The 24,693-nt window shown below is 43.1% G+C and overlaps 1 protein-coding gene across 1 annotated transcript in view; it reads right to left on the reverse strand.

Moving 5' to 3' along the window:
• Nucleotides 1-24,693, reverse strand: part of LOC124615369 (ADAMTS-like protein 4) — a 732,241-nt gene that overhangs the window by 548,845 nt on the left and 158,703 nt on the right. The gene's annotated exons all lie outside the window — the stretch shown is intronic.

A 24,693-nucleotide genomic window follows, 5' to 3' on the forward strand; every position in this document is an offset into this window, starting at 1 on the left:
ATAATTTTAAAAAGGGCGGGAGAGACCGCGTATGGATACATTTTAAGAAAAGAGCGGGAAAGACCGCGCATTGATACATTTTGTAATGGTAGCACGAGTTGTCTGCACCAGAAAGCGTTGTTGGCGGGAGAGACTGCACTTAAGCGTTCGTAGGAAGTCAGTAGTAAGCGAGAAGTGAAGCGAGCCGGTAGCAGGTCTGAAGCGAGAGGCTGAGAGGAGCGGTGTGCCTGCCAGCCAGAGATTATAAACGGATGTACAGAGACATCAGCTAACTATTATCATAAGAGGAACTAATATTATTATTTTTTTGAGAAACTCAAGACTACTGCAGGTATGTTTGCGCAATGCTATTTGTAAGATTATTGTAAAAAGTAAGTCCCATATGAACGTTTGTAAAATCATTTCATTCAGAACATAATTAATTTTTGCCAGCAATATTGCAGCACTGATTATAGTCCATCCCAGAAACCATCAACGTAAAACTTTGCAAAATTTTATTGTTTTCAAGAAAAAGTTTAACTATGACTTACGTAACGTCAGTCATATTTATTGAACTATAACGTCAGCTTTGCTGTTAAAGAATAACGTCAGCTTTGGTAATAAATACAGCCACTCATTATGACAGCCCACCAGCAGCTAATACAGTAAAACAGAGTAAGTATATTCATGTCGCAGTTCGATGTAGCAGTCAGGTGGAGATCCAGTAACAGTAAAAAAAAGGTAAGGAACAGATCTGGGTTATTGCAGGTGACGACTGAGGACCACGACGACGACACATTCTATGTTTCGTCGAAATAGTCAGAAAATCACTTTTAATAAGCAGCAATTAAATTAGTGTGCGAAGATTGAGAAAGAAAATAAATTTCAAAGCGAAGATTTCATTTCTTATTATTAAGCAAGAGATAGAAAGCCTAAGGGAAGGTTCATAGGTTATTGTAGAAGCGAAGGTTGCGTAACAAAAGAGATATAGAGGAGACGGGAAGGTTTCAACCTCATTTTTGCCCTCCAGTGAGCTCTCGCTTGACACCACGGAAGTCGCAAATGGCAATGATTTTGGGTTAGTCGAGTGCACACTACAAGGAGCCTAGTTCAGAGCTGTCCTTGAAGTAATCGATTTGTAAGAGTTCGTTGTGTTACTGTGGTTCCAACTGCTGCCCAAATTGCTGCTGCAGATGCAGTACGATGCGCCAGAGACATACTTAGACACGATGGTCTTCCCTCTCTGTAGTGCCACGTGGACATCCTAAGCTCGGTCTTCTTGCGTCTCTACATTCTCGTGACCACTGCTGCCAGGAGTCATATACATTGGCTGCATTCCTGCTACATCTTTTTGAATATTGAAGAAGTAACTTCCAGCTTCTCGTAGCCCTATTACATGCCCTCACTGAGGTACTGATAATAGTGTCTCTGTCGCCTTAAGGACATTCTTGACTATCAATAATTCACTACGTCCTATCTCTTAAGGTAACTGACGCTCACGACCATTACAGCGTGTATTTAATGCCAACCAGATTTGCAACCTCATAGTGGCACTACTAACACCACTCTTACGCGACCGGGACGAAATTTAAATACACATCTTCCTCCAGCTGTTGAAACAAGCCTACAAATTTTCGTTTATGTTGTACGAATCGTTTTTGGCGTTGCGATTTTTTTTCCATCAGTGTGTATAGGAACTATATTACGAGAAATCAGTATTTCAGTCGCCTACAGGCACTGAAGTGAATCAATGGTGCAGGCTGAAAATTTGTGCCTTCCCGGGATTCGAACCAGATGCTCTGTTTCTCCAGAACAGTTGCCTTAACGGCTCGGCAATCCGGAAACACTCCCCGTGAACCCAAATTCTTAACCTGTCATGCGCAAGTAGCGTCTCACCCATTAGTCCCACCGCTTGTAGCATTACCTAAGACCCGCGGGATGTTGTGCGTCGGCAATGGTAGCAGCTAGATCTGTCCTCGCTTGTATGTGTAAAGGGTGTTCAAAAATTCGGTGCCCAAACAGAGGACAAAAACAAGTATATTTCGTAAAGCAAACGTGAGTCGGAAACCATATTGCGCCGGCCGGTGTGGCCGAGCGGTTCTAGGCGCTTCAGTCTGGAACGGCGCGACCGCTACGGTCGCAGGTTCGAATCCTGCAAGGATTTGTGTGATGTCCTCAGGTTAGTTAGGTTTAAGTAGTTCTAAGTTCTAGGGGACTGATGACCTCAGCAGTTAAGTCCCATAGTGCTCAGAGCCATTTGAACCATTTTTTTTGAAACCATAGGTAATACGCTGTCAGTAACAGGGATAGCAACACTGCCTGCGTGACAGTTGCAGTGTCAACATGGAGCGGTAGACATGGACAGAACATTGGCTTGTATAATCCACAGACCTCGCCTCATGGGACTTCTTTCTCTAGGGCTAAATGAATGCCGAGGTCTATTCCACCCGTTTTGACTCGGAGGCGCAATTGTTTGCAAGAATTTTTGCAGTCGTCATACAAATGCATTTACCAGCGAAACGGGACTCCCTGCTACGTTGATACCGACTCTGCGATTACGTTAATGGTGCTCATTTTCAACGTTTACTGTACTGTAATTGTGATCATAAAAGTAAAGCAATGGAAGACATTTAACACCGTTTTATTCTCAATCACACACAATATAGTTGTGCATACTCATTGCTCCAACAATACACGTTTCGGACATTACGGTGATTTACACAACGTATTTGTTTTTGTCTCCGCCGCCATCTCTGCTACGTTGGACACTGAATTTTTATCATTCCGCCTGTATAGAGATATGTGGTGTCTGTTCTTTCGGACACGTCTATAAATATATATAAGATGGACAAAAATACTAAAACACCAATGACAGCAATTACTTCGTGTAGGAAATCCATTGGCATTTGAAACAGCTTCCATTCGTCTCGGAACGGACAAATATGGTTTTCAAGGAAATTGTGTACCGTTCTTCCTACAGAATAGAGCCAAGTGTAGGTAACGACGACAGACGTGGATAGCGATCACGTCTCGTTATCTCCACAACAGGTCACTCAGGCTCAATAATATTTATATGTGGCGACTATGGTGGCCAGAGGAGATGTGATAATTCGTTCTCGTGCTCACAAAGGAACCGCCCCATCCCACCCCCCTCAGATTTGTGGATAGGCCTTGAAAAACTGAAGACAGATCAATCGAGAAAACAGGAAGAAGTTGTGTGGAACAACGAAAAAAATAAGCAAAATATACAAACTGAGTAGTTCATGCGAAAGATAGGCAACACATAGGATAAATTAAGCGTAGGAGCGCCGTGGTCCCGTGGTTGCCGGCACTGTAGCTCAGCGTGTTCGGTCAGAGGGTTACATGCCCTCTGTAATAAAAAAAACTGAGTTAATCGATCAACAACGAACTTCAATGGATGTCTTACGACGTCCGCCCCGAGCAGATGCAACGAACAAAAGCGAACAAAATGAGATTAAAAATAAAAAGAAAGTGGTTAGTGTGAGCAGCTGCGAAACGAGAGGTCCTTCGTTCAAGCCTTCCCTCGAGCGAAAAGTTTAATTATTTATTTTCAGACAATTTTAGTGTGGGAGTAGACGTGATTACCAATCCTCCAGGTTGTACACCTCTTGTGCAACCGTTAGATGTGTTTGGTTTTCGGCAAGTGAAATACTTTGTGAAAAGATTCCAAGATTTTGCGAAGCTGCACGCCGGCCGAAGTGGCCGTGCGGTTAAAGGCGCTGCAGTCTGGAACCGCAAGACCGCTACGGTCGCAGGTTCGAATCCTGCCTCGGACATGCATGTTTGTGATGTCCTTAGATTAGTTAGGTTTAACTAGTTCTAAGTTCTAGGGGACTAATGACCTCAGCAATTGAGTCCCATAGTGCTCAGAGCCATTTTTCGAAGCTGCACAGGTACACAGAGCAATATTGTTTACGTGATCATGTGTTAATTATCAAAGTGTAGGCACTCACACATAATCAACTTCGCTCTCCAAACTTCCAGGACATATTCAGATTTGCTTGGACATATGCAGGATTTGACGGTCTACACACGGAAAAATTTGAAAACGTTAAAAACATAGGTTTTGACAGAGCACATGTAAAACTGTGCGACTGTGAAACTGTTGCATTCATTTGTTGCAGTTTATGTGACAAACTCTTATGTTTTCATCACTTTTTTGGGAGTGATTATCACATCCACAAGAAAAACCTAAACGGGCAAGGTAGAAGAATCTTTTTACCCATTCACCAAGTGTACAAGTTAGGGGGTGGACAACATATTCCTGTCATGTGACGCACATGCCGTCACCAGTGTCGTATAGAATATATCGGACGTGTTTTCCTGTGGAGGAATCGTTCCCATTGGAGAAGCACGTCCTTCCGTATACTAATCGCATGGTTTTGCGGTGCGGTCGCAAAACACAGACACAAAACTTATTACAGTGGACAGAGACGTCAATGAACGAATGGACAGATCGTAAATTTGCGAAAATAAAGAATGTAAACTTTCCACTCGAGGGAAGACTTGAACCAAGGACCTCTCGTTCCGTAGCTGCTCACAATAACCACGGGACCACGGCGCTCCCGTGCTTACCCTATCCTTAATGTTGCCTGTCTTGCGCATGGACTGCTCAGTTTGTATATTTTGCTTATTCTTTTCATTTGTCCACACAACTTCTTCCTGTTTTCTCGACTGCTCTGTGTTCAGTTTTTCAAGGCCTATCCACTGTGCCAACTTATAACTCAATCTGAGGGGGTGCGATGGGGAGGTTCCCTTGTCAGAAACCAGTTCTGGACGATGCGAGCTTTGTGGGCAGGGGCCCTGTCGCCTCAGAATACAGCGTCATCGTTGGAGAACAAGCATTGTACCACGGAATGGACCTAATTACTCAAAATGGTCGCATAATCTTTGGCAGTAATGGGACCTTACAGAGTAACCATGGGGCACTTGGTTGCCCAAATCATCACTGAATCCCCGCCTTTTTTCACTCTTGCTACGTAAGCCCGGCCAAAATTTGGAAACCGTGTGGAACAAGACACATCCGACCAAATGAGTTTCTTCCAGTGGCGCATAATCCAGATTTTATGGCTTCGGCCGGGCATTCACTGATGAGTGGTTCTGTAATTCCATTTCACCCTGTAGCTTCTCTCTTAAGGAGCTCCCTTTGTGCTGTTTTGGTGCTGACACGGCTCGCGAGTGCGACCTTCAGTTGTGCAGCGACTTTTGCAACGGCCGTCCTCTTATTTTTCGTCACAACCCTAGCCAATGACCGCCTGTCACGATCACTAAACACATACTCCGTCCGCGTTGTGACGTAGCAGATGATATTTTTTTCCGATTTCATTGTATGCAACGTAAATCTTCGATACTGTGCCTCTTGAAACACCAAACACTTCAGCTCCCTTCTTTACGGAAGCACCCCGCGTACGTGCACCAACAATTTCCCTACGTTCGAATTCCCTTACCTCCGACCCAGTGGATTCACAGCTACACAGAACAGTATCCTGACCACGACTGGCACTTGTTGTCTATTGAAGACGTTGTACTAAACAATAAAATAAATCTGCCGTATATTGAAAAAGCCACCTTACTAGACGGGATAAACGCCAGAGAAAAGAAAGAAGATGAAGACTAACTGAAGAGCGACCATTAAACGAATATCTGTTGCTAATATTTTTAAGTGTAATGAGTTATAATTCTTGCAATGATGTTAGGTCAGTACAAGAAGAAAATGATTAACTGCCAGATGAACTGATTTTATTTTTTGTCAGTACAAGTCGAAATACGACATTGTGTAAGAAGTCAATTCCCGTATCTGCGATGTAGCGTTCATCTGCTTGTATTTCGGGATTTCTGAGCAACAGTCTTGCCTGTCTCGGCTTACAATGGCATTTTCAAGTGCATCTGTGCGTGTTGTGAGTAGTGAATCTTATTTACGTCTTACTTATGATCAATAAAGTATTTTTTATAAATTACACTTTTATTTAAGTCTAGCTGGAATTGTCAAAAATATGGCACCCAGGGGCCAACTTTGATCTGAACATTCTGAAATCATATTTCTGTAATCGCGTAGTTTTTATAATATGAAATTTTTCGAGACAGTTGTTTGACAGCTAGTCGACAGCTGGGATCCTTAGATGCTCTGTAAGTAGGCTGTTTAGGTTTTTATGTTGGTAACGCCACGTAGCGCTCTGTATGAAAATCACTAACTGTGCTGTGTACAGTCTGTGGCTGGTTGGAATTGTTGGAATATTCGCTATTGTAGTGTTGGGCAGTTGGATGTGAACAGCGCGTAGCGTTGTGCAGTAGGAGGTGAGCCGCCAGCATTGGTGGATGGGGGGGGGGGGGGGGGGGAGAGAGATAGCAGAATTTTGAGAGCGGACGATCTGGACGTGTGTCCGTCAGAAAAAGGAAATTTGTAAGATTGGATGTAGCGTCAGACCATAAGATATTGCATTCAACTGAAATGATTTGAGAAAATTACGGAATAAAAAGATTTAAATGCCGAGCGGGGATCTGAACCCTGTCTTTTCGGAATTTGAACCTAGCATTTTAGTCGCAGCTCTCTCTTTTTCATCTTTGCGCGCCCATCATGCACCTTAATCTGCAGAGAATGAGAGAAAAGCCCTCTTCCTCCAGTAAAATGACAACGCACATATTTCGATATGACGAGAAACGCGTACCGATAGCATTAATGAAGTATTCATGAAATAAATACCTTCGAAAACTGTACCGCGCGCTTGTAGGGTTATACTGCTCCAAGCGGACTCTAACATCTCGATGTAGCTCCACCTGGAACGGTCGCTCCACAGCTCTATAGAGGTGACAAACTTCATGGTTACAGTAGGCAAGTCGTTATTTCGGTGCATTAGGTGGAAATGTCACCCAAAGAAATGTCAGCGATCGATCACACAGGAATATGAATGGCGGACGAATCTCTTGAACTAGCAGACATCATCATTATTAACAACGCTTCACATCGCAGAATGTGCCTTGTTGTCTGCAAAAGGTACTAACATCGATATTATTTGTTTTGCACCAAACATTCATATCCATTCCGTACATCTGAAACAATTTCACGTAGATATTCTTAGTTGCATTCTGTATCACGTCTCTATATTTGGCTAATTTGCATCACATTAAACTCACTACTTTTGTGCTACCCTCAATGTTAATCTTTTTCCGTGACTGATCCTGGTTACTCCAATAATGAAGAGAGGTGCGGTATAATAACATCACTGAAACCCTTTGGCTTAAATAGAATCCACTTGCTAGCTTGTGCCTCTCGTCATTCATCTTCTTATGCAGTTTGTTGAACACAACGAGTTTAAAAAGTATTTTAAATTCTTCCATTCCTTTATATGCAACGGACAAATGAGTCACAGAGGGAAGCTTAATCGTACAGCACATGATTAAAACTTAAGTTAATGTCAGACGAATATTTTTAATCTATGTTCTATGGGTGAGCCTGCATATGACTCTTGAATCTGTTTTCCCATCCTCCTATATGCTGGAGAATTTCGTGTAGTAACAAACCTTGATGTTCAAGGATGATTACAATAGGCCCAAAACGACAGAAATGTACAAATTGACAGCAAACTTTGAAGCTGAATCGGAATAATATTAATGATAACATTTATTTGCTAAATTTGTTTTGAGCAGTTTCAGTGCTATGAGAAACGGCCAAAAAATTTAAATCACACAAAAAAGAACATCGCTAGATTAAAATTTTATCTCGAGCTTTACGATTCAAATATTCTACGTTTTTGCAGCAAGCGATTTCCTTCAGAAATTCTAAGTGTCTATATTCACATTTTTTTTACGCGAGGCTTATAGCTTTTACGCAGTATTTTTAGTACTTTTCTACGTATGCGTCTATGGTCTGTTTACGCATTTTTTCACGACGTGAGAATGGGCTGCGTTCTTTCGTTGCGTACGTTTCTTACAGGGTCACACGACGAAGTCAGAGTTGATCCGATGATAAGAACGGTGTTATACAGTCATTCGTGGTAAATAAAGGCTGATAAGGAAAGACCATAGCACTCGAATTTAAACCATACGCGAAAGGTATCGCGAACGAGAAGTATTTCCGTACAGCGAATATCAGTTATTTTATTGTTGTTTTTGCAAGTAGTGAGATTTACACCACTAAATTTCGATTGTTGATATGGGTCATTCTGATATCATTAATGAATGCACCATTTTACATTAATGAACTCTCGTTTCTAGTCGACAAATCCTGTGAACGTGTCTTGATTTTAATTTGATGGTGTTAGTTAGTCTTATCCTTATGATCTGTATAGTTTTACTTTTTGCCCAGAAAGGGCACACCGCATTTTAATGTACTATTTTCATTCTTTTATCTTTTTAATTATTTTGATACATTATTTTACTATTGTACATTTCGCATTTGTATGGAAGTGTGGTGAGCGTACTGTAAGACCTTTGGTACACACACCATCAGATTATTTGACTTATCGCTCTAACGAAGTAGGCGAGTGTCAGCAATATGTCTCATGGTCTTATCGTGGCGTCTTTATCTTCTGCCGTTAGGTCAGACGATAGAAATGCTACTTGCACGCTTAGAGTAGGAGACTGACGGTGACCAACTTTAAACAGAACTTGATTAATTTTCACACACATTTATGAAAATAATAAAAATCGTACACATTACGTAACTTGATTCTGGATGCTGTTTACAATTGACAATCTGAAGTTCCTTTGGTCTTGGTACGTTAATCTTATTCTTACATATCTCTGATACTTGACAAAGTGTCTATTCATTTATCTTCATAGCTATGTACAGGAATATGGTAATCTTATTAGGCACAGACTGAAACTTGACTATAGACTGGTACAGACTAATGTAGGCTGGTACAGACAGGTGCAGATAATTGCAGACTGACTAATCGGAGGTCTGTACACTCGTTATAATACCTCGCGCGTTCAGGTATCACTGCGCGAGTGTGATCCGCGAGGAGAAAAGGTTCTACGTTAGCAGCAATCTCATTGGCTGCGTTACATATTAATACGCGGATCGGCGGAAGCAGAATTTGGTCCATCTCTTAGGCAGCGCCATCTCGTAGTGCGGAGATGAACGAGCGCTGCGCCTGCGCTGTTGTGCTTAGCGGGGCGCGCTCTAGTGGGAAAGTTGTTTACGCGCTGACTACGCGGAACTATGTACAGAACAGGAAATGTAAATGGATTGCCTTCTATAATTTCTAATGGTTTGTAATGCAAAAATACGTTATATATTATCCCATTATTGATCTGGCTATACTTATGGCTCCATACATGTGAGTTGTTTTTATGGTTTAAACATTACTTGTAGTTTTACTGTTCAGCACATTTAAAAAAAATTATTATCCCACTATTGAACTGGCTATACTTATGGCTCCACACATGTGAGTTGTTTTTCATGGTTTAACCATTACTTGTAGTTTTACTGTTCAGCACGTTTGAAAAATAAAATTTTTTACGGCTTCACTGTTGTTTGACTATTCACCGATGCCTCAATAAAGGGCACCATACCTCCCTGGCCTCACATTCTCTTCTTGTTCAACCATGTAAGCAAGGGCTTCAATTCAGGTTAGACTCTTGTATGCTCTGCAACAACCAATATTGTTTACCACGTGACTTTTTCGACCAGTGTCACCTGTTGTTACGTGATATGTAACTGTGGGTTGGGTTGTGTGAGGGAGGAGTCCAGACAGCGAGGTCATCGGTCTCATCGGATTAGGGTAGGACGGGGAAGGAAGACGGCCGTGCCCTTTCAAAGGAACCATCCCGGCATTTGCCTGGAGCGATTAAGGGAAATCACGGAAAACCTGAATCAGGATGGCCGGACGCGGGATTGAACCGTCGTCCTCCCGAATGCGAGTCGAGTGTGCTAACCACTGCGCCACCTCGCTCGGTATGTAACTGTGTAACGTTTACGTTTGCAACTCCGATACTTTATTAGCAAGCTAACATTTGTTCCTCATTCTCGTGTTCTCTACTTTTTAGCATTGATGATGATTGTGTAATAGTTGAAATCTAGATCTGGTGTGATGTAATGACGGATTTCGCGATCGATTCTTGCTCTTTTCTCGTGTCTTTACTTTCTTATGTCCTGATTCCATTAACAACTGCGTATCTCGTGCCTTTGCCCTAACGCAAAACTGATCGGCATCTAACAGATCACAAATTTCCTTTTTCGGTTTGTCTGCATGTTATTCTCGTCCGCAACTTGGATGCATGAGCCGTTAAGAGGATTGTGTGATACTACTCGCACTTGTGTGCCATTGCTCTTTGCGGTGTAGCGTGGACGATAATTTTCCGGAACTCCGATGGTATGTCTCCGGACTTTTAGACTATAACAACTAATTTTCTCGCATTAGTTTACGCTGTTAGGGACTAGTATTGTGGGGAGCAGGATAAGAGGCCTTAACCATCCTAATTTAGTTAATCCCGACCAAAGTACCTAAATGACAGGTCGGTCTGCATCATTGCCCAGGTCGTCATTGCCCACATCAGAAACAGCACACCATCCCTCATAACTGTGTGTGTGAGTGTATGTGTGTGTGTGTGTGTGTGTGTGTGTGTGTGTGCGTGTGTGGAGGAAGGGAGGGAGGGAAGGAGTGAGAGGTGAGAGGCGGGGGACGGGGGGGGGGGGGGGTTAGGGGGAAGAAGCTAATCAAGGGAGTGTCCTAAAGACAGTAGATTCTTATTAAGTCTTATTGTGCTCCGGTATGAGAGAGAAGAAAAGAGAATCTTTAACAGACTTGATCTTGCTGAGGGGGTATAAAAAGTCTTCACGGATTTTATTCAGAGAAACGGCGAAGCCCAATTTAACGATATGTGCAGAGAACGTTGAGTGCTTTAGCATTAAGCTGACTGTCTTGTCGAAACTTGCAGACAGCCGTGCGCGCTTGGCAAAGTTTTTTGCATGAGAAGGAGCAATAAACTGAATCTGCGGCCATGCTGCATCCCTCGCTGAAAGCCAGGATATTTGCTTGTCGTGTTGGCGCTTAATTTATTACTACTCTCGCGCATCAGTCGCGCAGAAAATTAGCGCCTGCGAAACCGTCAGCGTACCTCTGCATCGACACAACAAACAAAATTACCTTACGCGGTTCAGGCGAAAACAAGTAAAGTGCATCAGTTTTATGGCTGCCTGTGCAATCTATGTCAGAAGTCTTTATTACCTCAACCGACCTGAAAAGCCGCACAAGAACAAAATCAAATATATCAACATTTTTTTCCCACAGCATTTGGCCCAGGTTAGAGTATAAGGAAAGATAACATCTTCCTAACGACTGAAAACTGAGGTCCTATTACGATTCTTGTCCTTCACAAACGCATTCTGCGACTGAAAAGTTTAAGCTGCTCACCGTATCTTAGTCAGGTATTGAGGTTGACGTGTTCCTTACTACTTTGATTTTAGTCGTCGCTGTTCCCAATTTAAAATGGAGTTCATCTCATCAGAGGGCAAATTTATTAACAGGAATTTTCTGCTAATTTACTGAATATATTCTGTTTTTATAACGAAACAACGTAGATTATTTGTTTTCTATTCAGTTTAGTACTAGATAAAAGCGCGTATAATTAATGATTATTACATCACAGGGACTGTATTCCTCTTCTATTAAAGCATCAGCCATACTATTATCATTAATCAATATAAGAAATGGAAGCATGCTATCTGAATACTAAATTAGGTAACAGTTTTTCATATTCTTTGTTTAGACTTTTGCTCTTCATTTTTAACTTTGTATGTCCACATAAATTACTACGTCTTTCTAACACGCCACATTAAAAATATTTTCTGTTTCTGATTCCCAGTTTCTCCGCGGTCCGTGTTCCACATTTACGCAACACACAGCTCCAGAATTATCTTTTTGGAAGACTTTTCCGTAGTTCCATTGCATTGCATTGCAATCAACTATATCAGAAGAACTCTTTTGTCGAAAAAACTTTCTGTGCCCGTGTCTATCCTCTTTGGTGTTCAGCAAGCAGCTTCTCTCATTTGTAGCCAAGTTCATGTAGATCCTTGTATGTCATGAAGACTAAGTCGTTATTTTGTATCTTGACTTCTGTATGCCATAATGCGGTGAATCTCCAGTGTCCGGCCTCTAGATTTTTACATCGTGGAATAATGAGTTACAAAATTTGACATACCCTATCAGTCGAAAAAAGGTTCGAGACTGGATTAATAAAAATAGGGGAAAGTTAGGGTGATGGTTTTAATGTTTTCGATGTTCTGTCTCCGCCTCCCTCCCCCAAACCCGCCCCCTCCCCCCATCCCCACTAGAGTACGACGCACAAAACGTTCATACGAACACGCGAAAAGTGTCAGAAAAATTCTTCTTTTGACTGTTGGCTTGAATGTTGATTAAGTCATCAAAGCTTTGACACTTCATGTGAGTTTCTGCATTTTGCTGTTTCGTGGTAGGTTTATATTGGTAAAACCAGGTATCATCATCCATAATGAATTTCATAATGTTTTTTTGCAGAAAAAGCTGTCCGCGTTTCGCATTTCAATCAAGTCGCGACAGGCGTCCACACATCGATGTTTTTGTTCGGGAGTCAAGATGTGAGGGACAAACTCTACATCATATCGTCCTAGAGAATGTCCTGAACACATTTAGAGATTTTGTTTCGTTGCGATTTGTCACACATCAACGTTAGACTATTTTACGCTGTCTGCTCTCAACTGGCTGTCCAAATGCACGTCTGTCGTTTGCAGTTATTAGTCAAACTACCACAGTAGTTCTGCGCTGGCGTCACTTACATACCAGGAATAAATTCAGTGGGCCGGCCGAAGTGGCCGTGCGGTTAAAGGCGCTGCAGTCTGGAACCGCAAGACCGCTACGGTCGCAGGTTCGAATCCTGCCTCGGGCATGGATGTTTGTGATGTCCTTAGGTTAGTTAGGTTTAAGTAGTTCTAAGTTCTAGGGGACTAATGACCTCTGCAGTTGAGTCCCATAGTGCTCAGAGCCATTTCCATTTTCCATAAATTCAGTGTCATAATTTTTTGAGCGGACGCTGTGTAATGATAACAGGTATCTCTTAAGAATATAAATAACGTATCCACATCTATAGAATGTATTTTACGATAAGTAGTACATCTGACAAAAAGCCATATCTTCTGCGTATCTAATTCTGGAACTCCACTTAAGCTACCATCTTTCTCGTCCTCATAGACCCTCATAAAGTATCCCGAATGTAGCTGCTGCAGAACCTTCCATGTCACTTCTTACGAGATACGATACATCATCACAGATTATTTAGTCATTATTGTCTCGGAATCTAAAACATATGCGTCAGAAGTAAGTGGGTATACATTTCTTGTGTACCATTGGCCACATACCTTCCTCCCATATGTAGTGTCTCCAGACATTTGTAACAAACTTCTAAGTAGATGGGCTGCTGGGTGAATCGTAAGGTAAATCAAAGCAAAATGCAATGAAATATGTCGGACATAATGCCGCCAATAACCTGTTAAAGCATGTACAGTGGCATTATTGTAACACAGTCTCGAAGTGTCTATAGGAGCTGCAATGCGTACCCATGAACACAACATAGACCGGTGGAACAGCTCGCTGGTACATGGGATACTCGTACAGCTATAATAGAGATACGCACGTGTCTACCAGACTACGCCACAGTTTTCATGTATCCGCAGAACCAAACATTTGCTGTATTAACGTAGATCCACTGTCTTGGACTCGTATTGCGCAAAATACGGTGTTTATACAAACTGAAGTTTACCGGGGTACGATATTGCATGAATCAAGTGTTACGGCGAACAGCTACATTTTTCAGTAATGCCGGCAGAGAAGGTAAAGTATGCGGTGCGTTCTATCGTCAGAATAGGCTGCGCTGACCATTCGGGCTGCCACGTACAGGTGTGCCACTGTTGCCGAGTATGAATCACCGTTGATCAGTACCCACAACCGTACCATGAGAGACCACATGCCCACATTGTTCTGAAAGCTTTTTGAAAAACGGTCTCGACGGTGCACAGAGACGAAACAAATTGACTTGCTCAATTTGTGAAATTGTTTCTCTTTGATAAAAGATCCAATTTTTCTGAAATTGTCATCATTTGTTTATCTGTACACGTATATCACATCTACCGACTTCCGTGCCTAATACTTTCTTCGTTTTTTGTCTTAGCGTGTGTGTGGTGAGAGTTGGCAATTTGGGGAAGGAAGAGCTCAAGAAATTATGTGTATAATTAAACTGTAGAAATCAGTGTTTGGTCACATATTAGTGTATCAAAAATGAGGACCATGGAGTACACCAGCGACACGTAGGCGCATTTTCGATTAATCACCTACATGTCGCTGCTGTACTGGTTGGATGTGACGATGGCTTCAAAGCCAAAACCGGGCTTCAGTTTTAATAAACTAAAATGTGACGATGACATTGATTTCTTCGTAATCCGTTACAAACGCCGTCAATCCACTCCCCAGGTCCAGGAGGGATCATTTCACTGTACACTTAGTAAGACAAAAACTGTGATACATCCAGAAGGGCACGAGGCACGAAATGAACCTCGACACGATGACTGGGTATGCGATGTTATTTCAGTGATTACAAAATCAGGTGAAATTTACAACGAATTTGATACTCTGAGTCCACTTATCAGTACGACGTTACGACCGCAGGCAGGGTCGTCCTCGGACACGTCTTTTGCACGTAATCGGGGCTGAGTTCGAAGCGGGACTCGTCACTGAAGACAGTTCGACGAAGACTTGTCTGGAGAGACAGCAACGGGATACCAACCCGACTGTCAGCCGCCTAACGGCCCGACAGCCATGATTAGTGGTGGTGCGATTTCTTTTCATAGGTGGACACCTTTGGTTGTCATCTGCGGCACCATTACAGCGTAGCGGTACATCGGCGACATTCTGCGGTCCGCAACTCGTGGTCGTGCGGTAGCTAAGTATTCGCTTGTTTTAATTATCAATGAATTTTCCATTTTAGTTGCACTTTATATGAGTTTACCGCCACCTATTATAAGTAAGGTCAGATGCGTCATCACTAGATCACGGGTCGTGCGGTAGCGTTCTCGCTTCCCACGCCCGGGTTTCCGGGTTCGATTCCCGGCGGGGTCAGGGATTTTCTCTGCCTCGTGATGACTGGGTGTTGTGTGGTGTCCTTAGGTTAGTTAGATTTAAGTAGTTCTAAGTTCTAGGGGACTGATGACCATAGATGTTAAGTCCCATAGTGCTCAGAGACATTTGAACCATTTTTTATATTCTGCGTTCCCGTATTTTTTTTTTCTTCGTGGCAAGCCAGCCTGAGCTTACATTTCAGCAAGATAATGTCCGCCCTCGCATGGCGAGAGCTTCTACTGCTTCTCTTCGTGCTTGCCAAATCGTACCTCGGCCACTAGCGCCGGCCGATCTCTCCCCAACTGAGCACGATTGGAACGTTATGGCAAGAACCCTCCAAGCAGATCCAACACGACAGTTGGACAGGATTTGGCACGACATCCCTCAGGACAACATCCAACAACTCTGTAAATCAAATGGCTCTGAGCACTATGGGACTTAACATCTGAGGTCGTCAGTCCCCTAGAACTTAGAACTACTTAAACCTAACTAACTTAAGGACATCACACACACCCATGCCCGAGGCAGGATTCGAAACTGCGACCGTAGGGGTCGCGCGGTTCCAGACTGTAGCGCCTAGAAACGCTCGGCCACCCCGGCCAGCCTCTGTAAATCAATTCTAAGCCAAATAACTGCTTGAACGAGGGCCAGAGGTGATCCAACACGTGTTTGAATGACTTAAATTTTTGAACCTGTTTCGCTTGGAAAAAACAACCATCCACTCTTTCCGAAAGTGTAACATATGTTTATCCGCACATGTATATCACATCTACAGATTTCCGTCCCAGTCGCATAATTCCTTCATGGAGCGTCTTTTTTTTTTTGTCTTAGAGTGTAATTTGCATTTAGTTCTAGGATACAATGCTTTTCATTATTGCTAGTGGCCTAGTTCCTGCGTTTGTGCTAATTTTTCAGCAACTAAGCACACACCTGGCTACCGACCGCCAGTTGACCAGCATTTTCTACGATTCAGCCAAGAGCCAGCCGCAGAATTGCCCTGTTGTGTTCCCGCTGAATTTTTATTAAGATCCGACAGTTTCATTCACTTACTGCGTGTTCGCGGCCGCATAAAGGCGGCGATCGAGCTCCCGAGTCACGCAGCTGTCGCTGCACGGTTCCGAGCGTGCGGCGCGGTGGCCGAGTACAGGTTTCATTGAGAGCGTAGGCCGGCGTTACGCAACGCCGGCTCCGTAGTACGGCCGCTGGCAGCGCCAAGGACGCTCCCGTCCAGGTCCGAGTCTCTAATGTCGGACCGCACTGCGGTGGCCCTCTCTCTCTCTCTCTCTCTCTCTCTCTCTCTCTCTCTCTCTCTCTACGTCATTCACTGACATGTCTATCGGTGTTGTAACACGCAGAGCAACAGAAATGGGCACACCGCGATCTTCAACTTCTTCCGTCCTTGGCACACACAAGAATGGGACAGCTGCTACACTCTTACAACCGCACGAGGTAGCGCAGTGGTGGGTCACTGGACTTGGGAAGACGGCGGTTTAAATCCCCGTCCGGTCTTCCAGATATATGTGCGCTATGATTGTTCTAAATCGCGTAGGATGTATGCCAGGATGGTTTGTATGGGCAGGCGAGGCCAATTTGCTTGCCCAACCTCCACCACTTACCGTAATGACCTCGTCGCTGACGGGATGTTAAACCCTCACCTTCCTCGTCTTCTCTCCTGTTCAAATTTCATTTTGTTCTTCACCCATCCATTTTCTAAATTTTTGGAAGTGCTCGCGATTATTCGATCTGCTACGAAAAATGTCGAACGCTGATACAGTTTGGTTAATCCGCCCCGTTAGTTGAAAAATGATATGGAACCATTGGGTTAGTAAGCCGAGAATGATTTGTAACTCCACTACAACACGAGGATTGATTTTTTTCTTGCGTATCCAGCTAACTGTCAAGCAATTATAACACGAACTATCACGCTCTTACCGCAATGAGAATGGCCAAGGGTAAAAACAAGTTAGTCAGGTTGCAGCCACAGTCATAAGGCCTCCAATGCGTTTTCCTTTGATCTCCATTTTTTTTTTCTTTCACTGTCTGTTCTGATAAATTTTCGCTCTTATTTCTCGCACTTTACCTGATCAATTACCTGCTTTATGCATTTCTTTTAGTAGACAAATAGCGACTTGCCTCCACTTCGCATGGGCAGCACTAAGTACCTATAGCTGGAAGACTTGTCTGGCATAGCTGATTGCTCATAGCACCTGTCATTGCCACAAGAGGTCATTCGAAACGTCAATTACCTGTGGTTCAGATAACAATAAATGTATTACATGGTCATCATTACTATAGCGGTAAATTATATATACAAACCTTCCTAGTGAATCAGTCTGTCTATTAGTGAAGTAGGAATCAAAATCCTGAAAGTAGTTGCTGATATTATACTTCATATAAAGACTGATTTTTCTTCTTCTTCTTCTTCTCCTTCATCGTCTTCTTCCTGTAGAAGATTAGTCGGCAGCACGTTTCTAACACTATTTTTAGCTATCTTCTAGCAGTCTCTTCGGAGTATGTTGTCAATTTCAGTGTGGTAGCCATATCACTAACGTAAAATTTTACATTCTCGTGACAAACCTGACAAGACTCGTTACCATTTTGCAAACGGCATAAATAGCTCTAGGGACACTGCTCTAAGGAAAAAGAACATAACAGATGAATAAAGATAATGCAGTATTTTTGTAAAACTCGCGAAGAAAATAGTATCTGTGGCACCAAGAACGTTGTTGCATTCCTGAGATTTAATACTGCATTGATGAGCAATAATGAAGAGGCAGAAAAAGCTGTTATATTCTTACGTAGCGAACCTACTTCACCTACTAGTTCAAAGTATTTTATGCAGTTTTATCAAACAAAGACATGATTGGAGACCGTGGATCAACAACTTATTTCAAGCAATTTTGTCAGAACCAAATGACCGTTGTCTGGTGGAAGTGCGCAAGTGATAAAATCCTCGACTCACAGAGTCTTCACTGTTACTCAAAAGACTGGAACTCTTACGAGGCAGTATTAATGGAGAGAAGATCCAAAGAAAAGCAGCAGCTTTCCTGACGGGTACGTTTAGCAAGCACATGAGCATTACAAAATGCTCAACTCCAATGGCAAACGTTACAAACAATATGTTGTACCTAGAGTTGCGCCTTACGAAAACTACGTTTCGGTAGTTCTGGTACAGTTCATAAATGACGTAGTAAATGATTGGATTACCAGTAGTATTGGTAAAACTGATATGGAAAGAAACATAAATGAATGTGTAAGGGAGGAACTCAGAGCTGACGACTTCTCTTTGTTTTTTGTTCGTTTGGTTGTCTATTTTGGACATAATTAGAAGCGCAGATCATTCACTGTTAGCACGTTGTGTATTTCATATCGTTACACAGCATATCTGGCATTTTATAAGTAATAAAAATTAGCTGATCGTGCAACTTCTGTGCTTATATGTAATCAGAGAAATTAATTTTGATGCAAGTACAAAGTTTACAAATACAAACTTTAAAAAATGTCTTTTAATTTCTGTTGTTTTTTGTACTGAGTAGAACGATCTCCTTCGTGATCAAAGATAAGAGTTTGCTGTTGTTACTGATACATGCGAAAATTTTTTATGAATAACAGAAACATGTTTTATATAATCTCGACGAAGTATTGAAGCGCCGTTTGGTATATGTTTTTTTTGAGATTTGTTTAGAAAATTGCGTTTTATAGCACTAAACGATAAATCAGTGATTTTTTTTTTAATTTTTACCAGAATTCTTCTGTTTCACGTCACAAATCATCAATTTTCGGAAGAAAACCGAAATCACTCACTGCCAGTTTCATTTTTGCTACAAATACCGTTTATTTTGTAACAACAGACGGGAGGTCCCCCCCAGTTGCTGAGTGGTCATCGCGACAGAATGTCAGTCCTAAGGACCCGGGTTCAATTCTCGGCTGGGTCGGAGATTTTCTCCACTCAGGGACTGGGTGTTGTGTTGTCCTAATCATCATCATTTCATCCCCATCGAAACGCAAGTCGTCGAAGTGGCGTCAAATCGAAGGACTTGCACCCGGCGAACGTTATACCATACTGGGGACCTTAGTCACACGACATTTACATCAGACAGGAGGATAACTATGTAGAACAAAAATGTTCGGTAGGTTATGCGGCCCTTTTGTATACATCCTCATTCAGTTGCTAGACGGTTCACCGCTTCCGTTTCTAGGGGCATCTACAGTAGTAAGTCGCCGAACGCATACGTAAACAAAGCGATCGATACGAGATAAGTATGAAAAACACCTAATGTAAAAGAAACGCAGATACGATGTTAAGTGACCAAGGCTACAAGGGAAACTACTTTAGCCTACGCTTACTTATGATTATCTGCGGAAGCTTACGGCAGTTTCACAACTACAGATGTGCATCACTGATAGGATTACCGATAGCGTAGTTATAAGAAAAGTCGGCAAACGCATTACTTCCTTCAAAATACATTTCTCGCAATGACCATCACGGGGAAATGAATGAAACAAGAGCTCAGATGCGAGCGTAGCGATACTCTATCTTCCTCTTCACTTGATCGCTATACTCGAATGAAACAGGTTGGGGGAGGGGAGGGGGGGTGAGGATGATGGTTTGCTAAGTACCCTCCACCACATTTCAGAGAGCTTACGTAACTGCGCAGCTGGGACAGGAATTTGCGAATAGCAACTTCACTGCCCTTGCTGACCAAGATGGCTTAACGAGAATACTTCTGTTTCCCAGTTACGCTGCACACAAAATATTCAAACGTTTGTCTACGTACGACATACAGTTGTCTTGTAGAAATTGTCCTTTTATAATCGCTGTAGTTAGTTTCTGTTTTCAAGAGAGAAATGCCACGATTATAGCTAATGGTAACTAACAAACTGCCGATAATTAATCTTCACGCCACCCTCTGCTTCTTACTTGCCCTCTCAAAAACACGTAGAAAAGGAACACGAGCAATGAAATTTGGAGTGGAGAGCAAATTATTGTTTGCAGATTAAAATTCTTTTGAATTTAAGTGTTACAAAGCACTAAACAAAAGCTCTAAGCCTTTTTAATGGTTGTAGTGGTCACACGGGAGATACACTCTGGAAGAAAGTGCTATACGACACACAGATCTCGACCAAGACAATTCCCTCTAGAACAGTTCAATATGCGTACTCACTTGACTGAAGATTTGCTTCCGGAGAATCCACGACTGAAGATTTACTTCCGGAGAATCTGCAGAATCAGGCGTTTAGTTTCTTCAGACTTGTTTCTGTGACAGAATCATCCAAATAAAACATTTTTTTTAAGTTGTTATTCGCTGAAAATATCACAGAAAATGTCTATAGAAATCTCTGGTTAGTGACAACGTTGTTTGCGAAGTTTTCGGGGTTAATTGCTTCTTCTGGATGATCCGAATATGGTCCCAACAAGGAAGGCCAAAATCAGTAATTTCTGTTGAAATTTTGTGTACTTTTTACTGTGAATAAACAATTTCAAAAAAATAATTCGATTTACCTTTATACTAGTCTTCACTAAACCAAAAACATCGTTGCTTCATCTCATTTACAGTTGTGGTGCTACGTTACTCAACGCTTAAGCCAACACAAAATAGAATTAGAAGTGTAAACTGCAGTTGATAAATTTGAAAATGTAGTTGAAAACGTACTTGCAATCGTTTGCACTGTTGAGTTTTATAAGCAGGTTTTACAAAGATTATTACCATTTTTAAGCATTTCTTACTTTGCTAAAATTATTTTATAATTGCAACACATGTCAGCGTTTGGCATTATTAGGAAGAAAAGTAATATAGAACTATTTAACCTTAATATGCATTGATTTTCTTATCGTAGTACTTAATAATGAAATGTAGCAGAAGTCAGAACAGCAAAAAACTTAACATCAGAATTGGGGATCACGAAGTAGATGACGTAAAGCAATTCTTCTACCGAGGCAGTAAAATAACCCATGATGGACGGGGAAGATGGACATAAAAAGCGGACTAGCACTGGTGAAGAGTGCTTTCCTGGCCAAGAGAAGTCTACTAGTATCAAACATAGAACTTAACTTGAGGAAGAAATTTCTGAGAATATACACTCCTGGAAATGGAAAAAAGAACACATTGACACCGGTGTGTCAGACCCACCATACTTGCTCCGGACACTGCGAGAGGGCTGTACAAGCAATGATCACACGCACGGCACAGCGGACACACCAGGAACCGCGGTGTTGGCCGTCGAATGGCGCTAGCTGCGCAGCATTTGTGCACCGCCGCCGTCAGTGTCAGCCAGTTTGCCGTGGCATACGGAGCTCCATCGCAGTCTTCAACACTGGTAGCATGCCGCGACAGCGTGGACGTGAACCGTATGTGCAGTTGACGGACTTTAAGCGAGGGCGTATAGTGGGCATGCGGGAGGCCGGGTGGACGTACCGCCGAATTGCTCAACACGTGGGGCGTGAGGTCTTCGCAGTACATCGATGTTGTCGCCAGTGGTCGGCGGAAGGTGCACGTGCCCGTCGACCTGGGACCGGACCGCAGCGACGCACGGATGCACGCCAAGACCGTAGGATCCTGCGCAGTGCCGTAGGGGACCGCACCGCCACTTCCCAGCAAATTAGGGACACTGTTGCTCCTGGGGTATCGGCGAGGACCATTCGCAACCGTCTCCATGAAGCTGGGCTACGGTCCCGCACACCGTTAGGCCGTCTTCCGCTCACGCCCCAACATCGTGCAGCCCGCCTCCAGTGGTGTCGCGACAGGCGTGAATGGAGGGACGAATGGAGACATGTCGTCTTCAGCGATGAGAGTCGCTTCTGCCTTGGTGCCAATGATGGTCGTATGCGTGTTTGGCGCCGTGCAGGTGAGCGCCACAATCAGGACTGCATACGACCGAGGCACGCAGGGCCAACACCCGGCATCATGGTGTGGGGAGCGATCTCCTACACTGGCCGTACACCACTGGTGATCGTCGAGGGGACACTGAATAGTGCACGGTACATCCAAACCGTCATCGAACCCATCGTTCTACCATTCCTAGACCGGCAAGGGAACTTGCTGTTCCAACAGGACAATGCACGTCCGCATGCATCCCGTGCCACCCAACGTGCTCTAGAAGGTGTAAGTCAACTACCCTGGCCAGCAAGATCTCCGGATCTGTCCCCCATTGAGCATGTTTGGGACTGGATGAAGCGTCGTCTCACGCGGTCTGCACGTCCAGCACGAACGCTGGTCCAACTGAGGCGCCAGGTGGAAATGGCATGGCAAGCCGTTCCACAGGACTACATCCAGCATCTCTACGATCGTCTCCATGGGAGAATAGCAGCCTGCATTGCTGCGAAAGGTGGATATACACTGTACTAGTGCCGACATTGTGCATGCTCTGTTGCCTGTGTCTATGTGCGTGTGGTTCTGTCAGTGTGATCATGTGATGTATCTGACCCCAGGAATGTGTCAATAAAGTTTCCCCTTCCTGGGACAATGAATTCACGGTGTTCTTATTTCAATTTCCAGGAGTGTATGTTTCGAGCAATGCGTTGTATGGTAGTGAAACATGGACTGTGAGAAAACTGAAACAGAAGAGAATCGGCGCATTTGAGATGTGAAGCTACTGAAGAATGTTGAAAATAAGGCGGGCTGATAAGGTAAGAAATATGAAGGTTCTCCGTAGATCAGATGAGGAAAGAGATGTGTGGAAAACACCGACAGGAAGCAGGGACAGGATTACAGAACATCTATTAAGAGATCAGATAATAGCTCCCAGGGTACTAAAGGGAGCTGTAGAGGGCAAAAACTGTAGAGGAAGACAGAGGTTGGGATATATCCGGCAAATAATTGAGCATGTAGGTTGCAAATGCTGCTATGAGATGAAAAGGTTGGCACATCGCAGGAATTCGTGGCGGGTCGCATCAGACCAGTCAGGAGACTGATGACTCAAAAATATTCAGTCGGCATCACTGGCCGTCAGTTCTAGGCGCTTCAGTCCGGAACCGCGAGACTGCTACGGTCGCAGGTTCGAATCCTGCCTCGTGCATGGATGTGTGTGATGTCCTTAGGTTAGTTAGGTTTAAGTAGTTTTAAGTTCTAGGGAACCGATGACCTCAGATGTTAAGTCCCATAGTGCTCAGACCCATTTGACCCATTTTCAAAAATATTTAACTTCGCATGTGAACATCCTGAGCAGAAAGAGAACTATAACACGTTCGAGAGAGCGTTTCCTTCTTTAGCTTGTCTGTTGCTAAAATGAAGAAGTAGATAATCAATTACTTCTTTCTAAATAGCTGTTCACTTGTGGTGTATTCTTCTTTGCCCACTGGTTGTCTCCAGACGTTTATTGTCCACTGTTACTAAATGCATCTAGTACATTAGCAACACGGTCGTATTGCTGACAAATGAGGAGAATTTGCTTTCTTCAGGTATAGCCTCTGGTTAATATCGATTTACTTTAGTTAACTGATTTAATACATTTACTTAAATTTTTTAGTGTAATGTGGTTATGGTCAGTATATTCAGTTTCTGCTAATGATTTCTAGAACTTTAAACACTTTGTACAGTTCAGCGATTGACGATCATATTTTTAAGCGTCAGCTGTGAAACCCGACATATCCATTGTCTCCCTTCTCTTCCCAGTGTTTATCCCGACGTGGGAGGTTCGATGTTCCCTTCATTCGGCAAATTTATTTTACTTTACCTTTGCGCGTGGATGCCTTTGCTGTCGCCACGGTCATCAGTCATGTGCGTCATCTCTCTGCATGTCCTTTAAGTTTTTTTGGCGTATTTGAGCTGCTTTGCGTATTAAGAGATGCAGACCTGCGGACCAGTAAGACATTTGTCTGAGCGTGGAAATCCACCTAACACAACACTCACTGTGGTCGGTGTTTCAGACCAGCAGCCGTAAATATGCTTGTATTTAGAGCTGGCGCACCTTCCAGTATCGCAAGCAGAGAGCTGCGCGTCCCGGTATTAGTATTAGAAGATCGACGAAACAAAATCTACTGTATTCCGATTAGAGTAACAGGACATGGGCTTAGCACATTCATGTTTTGATCTTATATACACTGTCTGCTCAGAAGTATCTGGTACCTATTGTAATGTGGAACTGACCAATAGAGGTCATGAGAGGTGCCCTTGCGAGTATAAGCAGGCATGGAGTACTGTGTCGTCAACAGAGAGTCATTAACAGCTGAGTGAATTGGCCAGAAGAGATCAGTGACTTTGAATGTGGACTAGTCACTGGATGTCACCTGAGTAACAAACCCACCAAGATCATTTCTACTCTGTTAAAGGTGCCCCAAACAGACTGCTGACGTGATTGTGAAGTGGAAGCATGACGGAACAACCACGGGTATACAAAGACCAGGCATACTTCATATACTGACAAACAGGGACCGCCGAGCATCGCGAAAGGTTAGAAGGTGGCAGATTAAATGAAGGTCAGATCCGCACCTTATATGACAGCATTATACATCGCAATGAGAAGGTGAATATGACACATAACGTAATTTAGCGGTTATGAGCAAATTTGCCTATCAGTATGTAATGCAAAAAGGGATGCCAGTCAACCTACGGTAATTAACACACCGTCTTTGATCGGAAGGTGAAACAAGCAGCACGAGTCATGAGTC

Source organism: Schistocerca americana, chromosome 5 (genome assembly GCF_021461395.2).
Source record: "Schistocerca americana isolate TAMUIC-IGC-003095 chromosome 5, iqSchAmer2.1, whole genome shotgun sequence".
Taxonomy (NCBI): domain Eukaryota; kingdom Metazoa; phylum Arthropoda; class Insecta; order Orthoptera; family Acrididae; genus Schistocerca; species Schistocerca americana.